Below are 15,731 nucleotides of genomic sequence, written 5' to 3'. Positions count from 1 at the left end.
AGAACAGTCGGGGTGAAGATGTTGGGCAATCCAAAGTCTTTGCTCTGAGCGAGAACGAAACTACCAACTAACTTGATTTGACAAACTCAGTCAAAAATCCCACTTTGGCTTACAAATTGTAAAAGTATTCTGGTATATATTCTCTCAGTAACAAACTTCTGCATCTTTTGTGAAAACTGCATTGCGGTTTTCCATCCAGTAAAGATTCAAATATGGACGACCACAGAACCAAACGACCTGACGGGACCTGAATGAATTCTTGGAATAGCAAAATTATATGTTTCTTTCTGGAAACAATGATGTGAGCATCAGTTTGCAGAGCTGCACAGTGTCTCAGTCAGCTGAGACTGAGGCGGTCCCGTGGCTGACAACCCCCAACCCCACCCGACCCTGAAACAAAGCAGCGTTCACAAATCAAGTTTTACCCAATTTCCAGTTCTGATGTCACGTTGTATTTTGGACTGAAACACCTTGTTTTCCCTCCGTGGTGAGACACACTCTCCAGGCCTGTTTTCCTAACGAGACTAACTGAACCTTTGTAGAAGCTGCTTTTTAAATATCCAAGAAAAGACTTAACTGAGTTCTCCATCTAAAAATATGTTTCTTCCTACATTCCCTTCAGCTGTTTGTTTTCTAGATAAGCAAATAACGAAAACAAACCGGCTTGATGCATCTCTAAAAGTCTCTCTGAGTTGACTTAGATATTCCACATTTGTCTCTTTCACAGCAGTAGCAACTGGAGTCTCCAGATGTTTGATTCTCATAACTACAGAACAGGACCAGATGTCAGCAGCTTTCTGCCCAGAAACAGCTGAAATATGTATATCATCAAGTTGTTTCCTTCACTGGTGGACATTATACCAGTTCATCGCTTTGATGGAGAGCGTCGGGGTAATGACAAGGCACTTGTAAGAAATTTGAGCAAAAAACTGTAGTTAGTAGATATAATAAAAGTGTTTAATAATTCATAGTTAGTCATAATCATAAGGGTTTCGAGGATGCATAATTAAGATAAACAAACATGCAGAAGCATGAAACTTCTGCCAAGTTGCAGAAGTTTAACTTTCATTTTGAAGGATTATTATAGATGGGATTAAACAATAACTGACAATCATTGAATGGGTTAGCTGCTCAGGAGAGACAGATGTGAAGACAGGCGTTTGCTGAGCTGAGGGTGGGTAGCCAATAGAAATTGAGATAGACGGAAGGGAGGAGTCGTGAATTAATATGTGGGCGGGTGAGAAGCGTTTTTTCTGCCTCTTTAGTTTGTGAATCTGCTGGACGGCTGTGTCCTGAGACCAGAGGTAGTTTTTTTCCAAATGGGGTTGTATTGTTTTAATATGTCATAGGAGTGTACACTCCAATGTATAACTGTAAATGTACTTACATCAGTGGAATTAAATTCCTTATAATTGTAAACCAGTTTTGGTAGCATTATTGGTGCAGCGTGTCGACGGCACAAGCCGGCAGCATGGCTCCGGCCTCCCCTTTGTTATGAGGTAAAAATACTATCTTAACAAATTTGGCGAACCCCAGATGGGACAGTCTTGCCGGCCTCGCTGTGTGTGCTGACGGCGGCATTAGTCAAGCAGACAAGCCTGGGCCCACAATATCGGTAGGCAGAGCCGTTTCATGAAATCTGTGAGTTAGCTTCTAGGATCTTAGAGGAATCTCTGCTTGGCTAAGCGCTGCTAACGGCTAACGCTCCGTTGCCGGTGGGTACGTTCCACGAGGGAGGCCATGTTCCACTGAGGTAAGTACGATTTGCTGTCTGAAGTATGATGAACTTAAGGGATTAGTCAAGAGTATAAGGATCCTAAGAATTAATTAAAGACGGACAGCGCTATGTAAGTAAATCACCACATTGGAATCAAACAAGCTGTGGTACGGGCGAAACTGCTTTGCTCATGCTGGGAGCCTCCTTCGGCCCAACATAAGTATTGTTAGGCCTGCAGATAGCTAGTTTAAAGCAGTTATGTAGCGAGGCGAACTGAGATGTTGTGGCTTTGAGAGGCTTAGGTGTGCAAACCTTTGTGGGCTTAGTCCACGAATGTCGGGTCACGTCGCATAAGCTGCTTAGAGAGCTAGGCTAGCGGGAGTTAGCTTCTGAGGCCGCAGGCTTCAGGAAAGACACACTCGCTAGCTTTGGCTGTGAATATAATTAGTGGATCATGTGGGTGATTCAGAGACGTAGAATAAGGGCTTTGGTGAAACTAGACAGACTGGGTGAGTGGTTTGTGGCGTTGGAAGTGAATAACTCGCGTTTCATATACGTAACAGTGAGCTCGGGTCCGGATGAGCTAAAGCCCGTTAACCGGAGGTTTAAGGGTTAATAATAACAATAATACGTGTGACTAGTCTGTGTTTTAGCAGCGTGGAAATACGTTTAAAATGATGACTAAATAAGTCCAATAATACGTGTGACTAGTCTGTGTTTTAGCAGCGTGGAAATACGTTTAAAATGATTGATATTGCATGACCGCGCTGTGGGGAGCTAACGCTAGCTACGTGTAGCTCCGGCGTTGCGGTACGCTGTATGTAAAATAAGTGCTTATAATATAAAATAACGGCTGGATTGAGAGAGGAGACAGAAGGCGTACGAGTGGAATTAAAGTGTGGGATTTTGGTGATACTTGTGTGTGCGTACGCTTTATTAGAAGCCCCGTTTTTTCGTTAGCATTGCGGTTAGCATATCTGTACAAAAACGCCGGTTTCATGACAACTTCCGGTTCGGCGCAGAACAACTTCCGGTTTGGCGCAGACGGCAAGGCAAGTTTATTTGTATAAGCACATTTCAAAGTGCTTCACATAAAACCATTAAAAGCATCAAAACATAAGGCAAAAGAAAAGGAGATTTAAAAACAATTAAACAGAAGGAGTAGTTTCCAGTTAACCGTAAAGAAGTGTTTAGAATCTGAATTTTTCAGAGATTCATTGTCTAAGAGCTGTGAGCTTATATCCTGACCTTAGTTTTAATTAAGCATTATAACTTTAGTCGTTGACTTTGGTTTTAGTTCAGCATTTTAACAAAGATTAATGGTTTCAGTTGTGTTTCTTCAATTCTTGAACTTAATTGTGACTCATCGTGCAGACCAGAGTGTAAGTGCAGTTCAACAGTTTGACTTGCCTTGGTATTTCTGATTGAATATCTTTGAACACAGTTATTGATTTTAAAGTTGAATTTAATATTTAATTGATTAATTATTCATTGTTTTTTAATTTCATTTTACTTCCAATTTTAAACCTTTCGAATTCTGATTTGGAACTGGATTGAGATTGTGATTCTGATTTAGATGTTGAGTTTGATTTCGGAATTCTAGCTTCAATTTTGGATTCGAGATTCCTTCACATATCCAGTATTGACTAATTTTGGTACACTTACTATTTTACATAGTTCCTAAGAATCAATTTTGACATGGACGGCGCAACATATTTGAGAGATCGTTGACCTCTCTTACACTACAGACGTATGCTAACATTTACTGCTGAACTTTTGGCAGTTCTGTGTTTGTTTTAGTCAAGGTGCGTGGTTGAGTGGGTCCAGATCTGGGAAGTGGAGCAGCGGATCCCAGCTTTGGAGTCAGCGGCCACACGCCATACAGCACAGAGGGTGAGTTGACTTTGATTCATGTGATGACAAGCGTGCACATTTAATACACACATTTGAATACTCCTAGGCTGCATAATGTTTACATTAAAGAAGCAGAGTAAGGAAGTAGGAGAAATGGTAAGAAGACTAAAATGTGAAGTAACAGAAGTAGAACGCATCAGAAAAGATTTGCAACAGCGGATAGAGGAAAGACGAGCAGAAAGTAAAGAAGACGAGGATATAAAGAGCATGCAGCGGCGGCTGCTGAAACTTCAAATAGCGGCGGCTGACAGAGAAATAAGTAGAAAACATCTGGCCAAGAAACAGATGGCCGTAGCCAAGGCTCAGGCCTCACAACAGCCCCAATATCCAGCTGCACCCCCGACCTCATACCAACCAAATCCAGCAGTACCAGCCCACACAGTGGTGTACTACCAACCTCCACCACATTATAGAGGCAGAGGACGTGCACGTGCATCCAACAGAGGCAGAGAATATGGAAGAGGCAGAGCTTACCAAGCAGGCGGATATGGCCAACCAGGAAACAGAGAAAACCCTGACAGGTTTGGTGAGTGCTACGTATGTGGGAGATGGGGCCATTGGGCCCGAGACTGCCCAAGGCAAATGGGAAGAGGAAGACAGCCCAATGCAGCACCACAACATGCTCCGTTCCCACCACAACATCAGCAGCACCTACGACCAGGTCCAGCTGGACCTCCTCCCGTGAGACATCAACAGATGCCCATGCTGTCACCAGGACCATGGGGGGTTCACTGTATAGCCAAGATACATAGATGGTTGCCATGTGATCCCTTACAGCAGAGATATCGAGGTGAAGGGGGGATATGGTAAGGTGTCAAACATTTATGGTAAGGTGTCAAACATTTTTTGTAGATCCACATTTAGAATCGTTTTCAGTAAAGGTGCTACTCACAAATTTTGAGATTTAATAACGTCATGATAAACCACAACTAGACTTGCTAACTCTAGAAATTGAGAAATATACGGGAGCTCTAACTAACATGAGCCGAGTGTTGTTTTCTCAGGTGACAAACGCAGAAGCAGCAGCTGACGAAAGGAAGCAGGCTGATGTGTCACCAGGCAGTCTGGTGTGGATAAGAGTCCATGAGCGCAGGTGGAGTGAACCAAGGTGGACCGGTCCATGGGAGGTAGTATTGGCAACCTCACATGCAGTAAAGGTGAAAGGTAAAACTGGAGCTACTTGACACCACCTCACTCACTGTGCAGCAGCGAAGGTAACGAGTGTGACACTCGCAGAGACAGGAGTGAACATCAGACAGGAAAATTTGAAGCCAAAGACACCTCAAAAGAGGGGTTAGACAGTACTGAAGATGACGTTTCCCCCACAGTTTAAGCGAGGCCTTCCATTGGGAGACTCTAGCTTCAGTAGGTTATGGAAGTCTGTAATTACTTTCGTCCTGATTTCAGTAGTTTCCCTCTTAGTGTGGGGAATTAACCACAGACAGGAGCCAGAACACATGCATGACTACATCAGGATTCGACATTTAGCCTCAGTAGCTAATCAAACCGATCTTAGACCACGTAGAGAGGCTTCTCTGACGACACTCACCTATGAAAATGTAACTCTCACTCTTATGTTCAAAGAAGGTACAACATCAACGGTCCAGTTCGACTTCTGTGAAGTAATTTCCAGTCCCAAGTATGAACACGCCTGCGGGTGGATGACCAAAACCGTGTGCATCATAACTGACGAGTGTGGGCCTGCCACACATAAGTATGGGAAGCTGTTATCATATTATGCCTGTGATGTGTACAAAGGGGGTGGGTAGATGTAATCCTTAAGACTTACCTAAATTGACTGACTGAGGACTTTACGTAATACAGGGAAAGGCTACTGATAGTCCTGCCCCACAAGGGCTCATTAGGATTATTGTTAAGCCTGTAAAAAGACCAGGTTCGACATACGACTGACGCAGAGAATGAGGTAAGGGGTGGAAACTGGAATGGCAGATGGGAATGTATGGTGGGTACAATATACGGCTTCAAGCCAGTAGTACAGATTGTATTGTGTGTTTAGGATCTAGACCCCTAGCAACACCAGTTCCTTCAAGATTCAGACTCCTAAGTCCTGAATTAGTTGTATTTTAACTCTGTTTACTGATGACACTTTGCCCCTCCAACACACTTGTCAGAGGCTGCACTGGCATTACCCACCTGTAGAATATAATACCCCACCTCTGTTCAAGGTTTCAGAGGGTCCATTTGATTGTATAGCCTCAGATACAGCTATGGGGCCCAATGTAGGCAGTATTATTGAAGCAAATTGTAGCAACAGTCACAACGCTAGCGACTATCTATATAACAGTGTGTTAAGACAGACAGCACCTAGAGCTGATTTATGGTGATGGTGTGGAGGAAGAACCATACATCCAATCCTGCCTAAAGATTGGACAGGTGCGTTGGTGCAACTTATATTGTCATTCTATATCTTGCCTGTCACTGATGCAACTTATGGAGAACTCATCTCTCCACGCCCACATGCTAACAGAAGATCCAAAAGAGATGCCGGTGGCCCGAAGGGAGCTTTTGATGACCAAGTGTACATAAGATGTCATAAGACTGCCAAGGGGGGTGTCTAATGACTTTCAAGCCAGAAATCAAATAGCAGCAGATTTAGAATCTGTTTTCTCTCAGAGGGTGATGATTAATAAAAATGTCGATTGGATCAACTACATTTACTATAACCAACAGCGTTTAGTAAACTTCACCAGTGACGCCATATCAGGACTGCATGCACAGCTGGCGAAGACTAGTTTAATGACCTTGCAGAACAGAATGGCATTAGATATGATTTAGCAGAGAAAAGTGGCGTGTGCCAGATGTTTGGGTCTGCGTGCTGTACTTTCATTCCAAATAACACAGCTCCTGATGGATCGGTGACCAGGGAGCTGGAGGGACTGACAGCACTCAGCCAAGAGCTAGCAGACAACTCTGGTGTCACTGATCCGTTCACCGACTGGTTGGGAAGTATGCTTGGCCTGTGAAAACATACATTTTTGGCAAGCGTAATTATTCTGTGTGCTGTCATCATAGACCGCCTAGTTGTCTGTGGATGGGGGTTCCCGTGCATCCGTGGACCTCTACAGGGGTTTATTGTTTCACCGATGAGCCAGACACCAGTCCAGGCAACCAGTTATGTGACGAGGATGAGAACGAATTGGAGCTTCTGATGGCCACAGTCTAGATGAGGCCACCAGAGGGACTTCGCGAGCGGTTCCTGACCATCCAGATGAACTTCTAAAACATCCAGTGAGATGTTGGAAGTTTGGAAAATAGACGGATTGTTTTGGATGAGTATTTGGAGATTAAATTTTTTGTTTAATTGGGTTATAAAGGGATTTTAGGGTGTAAAAGATTAAGAAATGTAATTTTGTCACGTGTAAAAGAACAGTCAAGGCTTCTCAGTATGTGTTCTCTAGCCTACAGGCTGTATCCTGATCCTGCCAGCCCCAAGACATGGAAGGCAGTGACTTTCAACGCACTCTATCTTGAAACGAACTGAACAGAAATACTTGAAATGATATCTGTGTGCATGAATTCTTTGCCTCTGTTTAGATAGATAGGGAGCCTTTCCCTGGATTGAGTAGGGGGGAGGTCTCCAGGGACATTTGCATAACTAACTACATTTGAGTAGCTAACTCACAGTGAACTGTGAGTTAGGGGGGAATTGTAAGAAATTTGAGCAAAAAACTGTAGTTAGTAGATATAATAAAAGTGTTTAATAATTCATAGTTAGTCATAATCATAAGGGTTTCGAGGATGCATAATTAAGATAAACAAACATGCAGAAGCATGAAACTTCTGCCAAGTTGCAGAAGTTTAACTTTCATTTTGAAGGATTATTATAGATGGGATTAAACAATAACTGACAATCATTGAATGGGTTAGCTGCTCAGGAGAGACAGATGTGAAGACAGGCGTTTGCTGAGCTGAGGGTGGGTAGCCAATAGAAATTGAGATAGACGGAAGGGAGGAGTCGTGAATTAATATGTGGGCGGGTGAGAAGCGTTTTTTCTGCCTCTTTAGTTTGTGAATCTGCTGGACGGCTGTGTCCTGAGACCAGAGGTAGTTTTTTTCCAAATGGGGTTGTATTGTTTTAATATGTCATAGGAGTGTACACTCCAATGTATAACTGTAAATGTACTTACATCAGTGGAATTAAATTCCTTATAATTGTAAACCAGTTTTGGTAGCATTATTGGTGCAGCGTGTCGACGGCACAAGCCGGCAGCATGGCTCCGGCCTCCCCTTTGTTATGAGGTAAAAATACTATCTTAACACACTGGGTGCGCGTAGGTCTTTGAAATGTCTCCCAAAGCTCCTGCGAACACACCTTCATCGCCGCGGAGCTGCTCCTGTGGAAAATACATGTTTGTTGGGCTCTAATTCAGTTTTCCATGCAGGCACTGATTCAGTTAGCTTCTCAACTTTGGGCTGCTTATTACTCTGAGAGGCAATCTGATGTCTGCCAGGCATTACAAAACATAATTGAACATATCGATGCCATGCAGACGGCGAGACAACTTGCACATTGATCTCAGCCGGATTACAAAGGAGACTCCTTTCATAGAATTTGGCTTTTACTTGCTCTTCTTCTGTTACATTACACAACTATGTACCGCCTTGTTTTTGCCGTTTTATTGGTCTGTTTTTCAATATTTTGGTTGATAAATAATGTACTAGATGAGTTTTAAGCAATAACAACGATGGCTTTTTAGAAAGTGAGAAACTCGTCCCTTTATTAATGACTTCACTATTAATGACAAAGCAGCCACCGAGATGTTTTACAACATGGCTACCCAAAAAAGTTATTCTTTTTAATAGCTTATAACTGATCTGTCAAGGAGGAGGAAATTACTTTAAAACATGAATAAAGCCGTTAGTTACGACTTTTAAAGAGAACTCTATTAGAAAGTGGAACAGGTATTTAAATTTTCTTTGCCTTTTCCTTAAATAAAGCCTTTTCCAGAATGCTTTATAAAATGACTGATATATTCATACACAAAAGCTAGTTTTCATGTTGGTGGCTGCAGTGGCAACTGAACATGTCCGTGTTGTTCAGCCTCTGTGTATGACTTCATCGGGCAGAGGTGCTTTTCCACAACATTTCCTCCATTATGAGCCGGTGAACAGAGGTGATCTCTGTGCTGCAGAACACGCACTAAACCAGAGTCCAAGGCCTCGCTCTCGCTCTGCCCTCACTTTTTCCTCAGGCCTCAGATTCAAAATCTCGTTACGGCGTCAGAGAAAGTTTGAGTACAACCACAAACGTCTCGCTCTCTTTAGCAGCGCACAAAAACTTTCATTGTTTGATCCAAAAATTTCAATTGGGTTGAAAATGTTCACGGCCTCACAGTGACATGCAGGAAGTGTTTCCAAAAGCAGTCGTGGTTTGGTTCTTCCACAGAGAGAAGTGGTCAGCTCGGGCACAACGAGAGTCTGACCTTTTTGGTGCTCAAACCACAAGAGTCAAACCAGTCTGGCAGCATTTTACCCGCCAAAAAGCCTTTCAGGGTCAAGAATCCCAACCTGTAAATCATGACCCGAGTCGAGACTAAACAGATCCTCCAGATGAATCAACACGCAGCAGTGATTTGTACGTTTGACGTTTTCTCAGCCTGATGTTGGTGCACACAGTTTGATTAGTGCTTCTTCTTTCCCAAGCTCTGCCCAAGCACTTCAGTGAACGTGGGTATTTTTAGCCCTGTGTTTTTCATTCAGAGTTTCTCAGGCAGTGGAGAGCGCAGAGGGACGAGCGTCTGATTGGACCACCGTGGTAGACACTAACCTTTTCATTCATAGTATTGTCCTGTTTTACTACAGTCATTAGAAGGCATTGTTCCTTTATGTACAGTCATTTGCAACATTTTAAAGGATAAATCTGGTGATATATGTAATAGTCTACATGTAAACAAATCCTGTGAAAAGACCAAAACAAGCAGTAAATTGATCCCACTAAAAGGTCAGAGTAGCCAAAACCTGATGCATGTTATGTGTATTAATCCACAGCTGAAAGTCATAGAGACGCCTGTAGATCCACACAGACACACAATCTTTGACTCATTTCGATCAGTATATTAAAGTACTGAACACAAGGGTGGTCTGCTGTCTTAAGATCACTTAAGTATTAAATTATCTGAACATCTACATCTGTGTCCTCCTGCCACCACTCACCCTTATCATGTCAATAATTATAATAAATGTGATTCAGAGAAGCTCCTATTCATTTCTAAAAGGTCCTTAAGTTACCCCAAACAATCAAACTAGTCTCTCATGATCACTATACTGAAATATCTCTTTTTTCAAGATAATTGAGTTTTCCAGTATCTCATTTCTACTGAAGCTGTTCAGAATTATACAAGAGACTTGATTGAATTCATTCAAAGGGCCAAGAGGAAGGACTTCATAATAAAAGATAATCAGACAACTAAATTAATATAGTAAGTTGCATTTCTACAAAACCACGAATCTTGAGAATTTTTAAAAGACTTCAGATATCTCGAGATAACAATTAAATACAAAGTCAAAGATTTGTGTAATTTCTATTTATTGCATTCCACTGTGTACAGTGTTGTGTTCTTGTATTGTAATTGCTCTAAACTTCCTGTCCAGCTGGAAGTCAACTCTGGAGCCATTGTTTTAAAATAGTTCAGCATGGTCTCTGCAACAACAATCGCGATCAATCAAAATAAGACAAGGTTGTTGTTTTTTTGTTCTACCTTGTGAAACTAAAACTACACGTAGACAACTCACAGCTGCTTCACTCAAACACACTGAACTTCTGGAAGGCTTCTCTCCTTTCAGGAACAGTTGGGAAAGCCACTCCAATCAGAGGATCTGGCATGAAGCTGAAAGTAGTCATTTCCATTTTCTAAGCCTGGATGCCTGCTAATTATGATGACAACCTCCTGCTATCAGGTTCCACTCAGCTCCGACACTTAAAACTAATTGTTGCCTTTGATTAGAAGAATAAAAATTGCCTGAACTAAAAGGTAAACAAACCACATATAGATTCACAGAGCAGAAAATGTATTTGTTTAAATTCTCCTGGAATTGTTCTTATTTAATCAGAGGGTATCCGCTTTAATGACAAATAGTACAAGCTCAAGATTCTTCCTTCAACTCATAAACAAATGGCGCCACCTTTAACAGGGAGGCGTTCAGACCATCTTTTACACGCCATTGAAACAACACGCAGCGCTGTGATTAATTTCACAGAGGCCAGTCCAGCAACCAGTAGTGGAAGAAATATTAAAATACAGAAGAACACCCCATAACAAGTGAAAGTCCTGCATTCAAAAACATATGCAAAAGTACAGAGGTACCATCAACTAAATGTAATTTAAAGTATTAAAAGTAAAAGTACTCATAATGCAAAGACATTTAGAAAAAGTAAGTAAGATAAGTACGTAAGCTGTTAAATAAATGTAGTGGAGTAATAATTACAACATTGTGTGTGATGGAGTAGAAGTAAAAAGTAGTATACAATGGAAATATTCAAATGAAGTAAATGTACCTTAAAGTTGTACTTGAATACAGGGCCTCAGTAAATGTGCGTTTGCCAACACCGGCAAAACAACACAGTGTCGTCTGGAAAATTCCAGAGTTGGCGCTCTGTAAGCGCACAATCCTGGTGCCTTCGCACCGTTTACTTTGTGATTGTTGTGACAAAAGATTGAATAGTTGCCACCGTGATATCTCTCCAGGAGTCATAAGATGTTGTGACAGACCCTCTGTACAGTGGTTTGGCATCTGTTGAGCCTTGAAACTAATGAATTTGTTACTCAAACTGTTTCATTGTCTAACCTGCATCTGAAACAACACGCCCCAACCAACGCCTGAATGCCCACTTAAAGCTGCACTCAGTGGTCCTTCAAATGGACGTCATTCAACACAAGAGCAATCCAGTGAAGATGTTGAATGAGACTGAAAAATGTTTCTGCACACAGCAGCGATTTTATTCTCATTCAGGGGTTTATTTAAGATTGCAAGCCCACCAGATTACCTGTGAACAAATGCAGATTTTGACTTTAGTGTGCTGTCATCTTAACGCTGGTGAGTCCAGCGTTCTCTTCGCTCATCATGTCACTGCAGTGCAGAGTTACTCAGTCTGGAGGCGCTAAAATAACCACTCGTAATAGAGCTAAAAATACGACAGCATGCATCTTATCAAGCTCGTGAGTGAGAGCACACACACATTTAATTCAGTTTAAATTGAATAAACTGTCCTCCCTCTGTTCTTAGGTGCAAGGCAAGAAAGTATGAGTTAGGGAGTGCGTGTATAAAGGCAAAAAATAACTGGAGCAAGAGAGGAAATATCCAGAGTATCAAAGTGTAACACGGACCTCCTGACACCTCCAACTAAACTTACAGTCAATCTATTTTTGAGACGACAGCAGTAAGTGAAAACCCCAGAGTCCTGTTTCCCCTCAGCCAGAAAGGTTGTTGAGCGATGAACACTGACTCAAAGGGACACGTCTCGGCTTACTCATGTCATCTTTGTACAGCAGGTTGTCTCGTGGTTATCAATTTGAGATGTTTGCCTTTAGTTACATATCAAAAACAACATTAAGAAATACCCTCCAGCTTTAATTTCTGTTTCATTTTTACAAGAATACGCTAAAGAGGAAGTTCCACAAAAAGGCCACGGCATCCTGACATTCCTGACTGAACTAAATAAACATGTATTGTTTCTCTGTAGCCTTTTATCCAATAAGGGTCCCCCAATTTAGCCACACTCTTAAAGAAGAAACAAATGTAAAATTAGGACGCGCCGATCAGACTTTTCAGCCACGATACCAATACTGGGACTTCTGGTATTGGCCGTCTAAATTTGTCTAAATTTAAACAGGGATTAAAATTCCAGTGAGTAACGTATGTAGAATTGAATAGAATAGATCAGCCACTTTGTCACCAAAACCCATTCCAGCTATTTGAGTCAGTAGATTGTATCTGCGTAATATCGCATAATGGCAGAAACGCTCTCCCATCCAGTAGCGGCCATCATCATCAATCATCTAACTGGATGCTCTTTCAAACTCGTCTTTAAAACCAAATGTTGCTTCCTTTCACTGAATCCTTGCACTCTACCTCTGTAAACACAACCGATCACCAGAAACAACAATATTGGCCAATTCTGCAAAAATAACATCGAGGATGCAATTACATCGTTTGTTAACATCCAACGTCGATATTATTTCAAAGGATTGTGTTCTTCGGTATCTGCATGTGGCAACTAAAGTATGTTTAAGGTTTAGAGAACAAAGGATGCTGGTTGTGGAAAATTAGCTTTGGTTAAACCTGCAATAACTGAGCACTAGGGGAGCAGCAAAAACAAGATGTGAACACAACATTGACATAATATCACTTTTGAAGTTGATATGTTGAGCTTGATAGTAAATAGCTTATGTACACATCCAGAAGAGTTGTGTTTGTGTCAGCCTAATGGATATAAGTCAAATATTAACTGTTTAGCTCTCTATTTGGTCTCGACCAACTATATATAGGGTTCAACACTTCTGACAATAGAGGGGGGGGGGGGGTTCATCCCATGTAGGAGCCTCACCCACAACACTATCAGAGATATTTATTCTGCTCTACTAGCAAGCAAACCAACTTTATTTATAACACTTTGCAAACAGAAGTCCTTATTAATGGGAGAGAGACGGAGTAATGGGGGAGTAATGATGGTAATATAAGTATTTTAGAAATGACAGAGTCACTTTGTAGGGCTATAAAAAGCAATAATAGACATATGACTAAAGATAGAAACAATAGGTCTCTATTGAAAATCAAAGGATTTTGGCTACATTCCTGGAAGTTAAAAACGCAAAAAAGCACATTACTACAAACACATAAGCGTAGTAGGACAGTGATATTACAGGAGCATCAGAAATATATAGATTTCCTGCAGCCTATAGTACTTTTTACAATAATTCACCGCAACACGTTGAGGCTAATAACTAAGACACATGCAGAGTAAATCTTTGTGTCGTTAGTTCCTGGAGCGTGGCAATAATCCGCTAATCAATATGTATCAGTGTCAGTGTGTGGTCATCGATCCCTCGGGCTGTTTCCTACCTTCTGCCGTGTGTCCGTCCAGTCTCACTGAGACTTGTCATGACTTTCTGGAGAAGGTAAGAAAAGTTTGGGAGGAGAAGATGAAAAAAAAAAAACCTCCTACCCCTGACTTGTCAAGTTACACAATATATAAAATACGTTTTCCGGTTTGGGATTTAAAAATAAAACTACAATGTTGAACATGATTTTTTTGTTAGTCGTATATAAGCAGTTGCCACTTTCGTTTTGTTGGTTTAATGCTGGGTTGCTGCAGCAGATATGCTGCTTATACTTTTTTATAAATTTCACGACAATATAAAATAATTTTTTGCATACGCAAAACCTGCTTGTGTGGAACCCATGATGTTGCATTGACAATAAACATAAGATTTGAGAACGAGAAGCAGACACGACATTCATTTTCATATATGGGTGATACATGTTTGCCTCGACTGGAGGATCAATTCAAAATAGGCTACATTTGACTGTGTGCAAGTTTGAGGTAAAAGTTGATTGATGTGTCATTTAAGTTACACAATCATATCAAATACATGCCCAATAATGCTATAGTAGCCTGACATGGCAACAAGATAAATTGACTGAGTGTGAAGTATGTTTTTTTCACACTATAACAGATTGCATTTTAGCATGCGTTTCATTGTACCCACCATGTGCTTTTATTTTGAAGGCAGAATCCTGTTTGTCCCAGTCATTTCCGGTCTAACTGTGGCTTTTGACCAGCTTCTTTCAGTTTGCTGTTAGTTTGCCGCTGGTTACAGCTCGAAGGAATCAATGACAGACAGCTGAATCCTCCAATCAGGAACGAAAAACACGGCGCAGGGCTGGTGACGAAAGGGGGCGGGACTTGTTGGTCAGTTTGGTCGAACGGTGCCAAAGTGACAAAATGCGACGATCCATTTGTTCATAGTCTCAAAACAAATGCCGATCAACCGATATATATCACAACGTTTTCACAATATCAAAATAATCCACACACTTCAAACCCATTTAGCTTGTTTTAGAAGTCCTGTTTTCTTAGGTTGTTCAGTCTAAATATCTAAAATCGATGTGGTCTGTTCGTATCAAAGTCAACCAGCGCTCACACAATATTTTCTTTTTTATGCCTGTCACAGTTGGAGACGAAACCATATTTGTTTACATTAAAATAAACAGCCAAGACTACAACCATAAAACATCAGAAAGTACAATGTCTTCCATCAAGCAGATGAGGACGCTGTTGTCTTTCAGTTGGAAGGCAGTCAGAGCATTTTTGTACCTGAAACAGACAGTCCACAACATAGTACTGTTTAATAGTGCTGGAAAGTACATTTGTGTAGGTATGAATACTTTTACTTTCCTTGAGTGTTTTAATTGAATGCTACTTTATACCTGTACTTCACTGCATTTCAGAGAGAACTGTTATGCTACTTCAACACTGCTGACAGCTGGAGTTAGATTATGATTAATGTTCTTATTTAGTTTTAGTTTCCACTGCAAGCTGTTTCTTTTTACTTAAGTCATTTAAATTAGGCTCATGTTCAGTTCACATCTTTCAGCTTATGAACAGTCCTTTAGATTTAAAGGATTTATTAGGTCTATATGTCTAGCGGCAATGTGGGGTTCCTGTTAAGGGTCAAAGTTAATTCTTGACTTGAGTAACATTAGTTTGAGCCTACAAGCAAATATCATGTTCTTTGTCATTAGAACAAGAGCCGGCAGAAACAACCCTCAACATGATGCTGTCAAAACACCACACACACCAAGAGACAGGACAGGAGGAGTGCTGGTAAAGAGACAGATATGTCCCTCAGGAGTTGATGGACCAAACACAGCTCAGGGTAGATTCATATTGACCAGAAACACAATTACTTATATAATGATGTTGCTTTGTAGCTGTGTAAATAAGCAACTGTTTGACGACTTTATAAAGATATAATAGTGAGTTGTTGTGTTGTCGGCGTGTTCTACTTTCCCCAAGTGGCCACAAATCACAACTATCATTGCAGCTTTAAAGAAACTATCAATGTTAAAGCAGGAGATA

The 15,731-nt window shown here is 41.1% G+C and overlaps 1 protein-coding gene across 3 annotated transcripts in view; it reads right to left on the bottom strand.

The window, feature by feature from the left end:
* Window positions 1–13,761, bottom strand: part of kank3 (KN motif and ankyrin repeat domains 3) — a 34,416-nt gene extending 20,655 nt beyond the window's left edge. For 2 of the 3 annotated variants that reach the window (XR_013771947.1, XM_079267938.1), the window contains exon 1: window positions 13,712–13,751. The gene's annotated coding sequence lies outside the window, so the exon portion shown is untranslated. Of the gene's footprint in view, window positions 1–13,711 lie in introns of all 3 variants that reach the window. The other variant, XM_079267939.1, reaches the window with a different exon arrangement.
* Window positions 13,762–15,731: the final 1,970 nt, after the last annotated feature.

This window comes from Melanostigma gelatinosum (assembly GCF_949748355.1).
Source record: "Melanostigma gelatinosum genome assembly, chromosome: 4".
Taxonomy (NCBI): Eukaryota; Metazoa; Chordata; class Actinopteri; order Perciformes; family Zoarcidae; genus Melanostigma; species Melanostigma gelatinosum.
The sequence above is the reverse complement of the archived record's forward strand: the minus strand, read 5'-3'. Positions and strand labels throughout refer to the sequence as shown.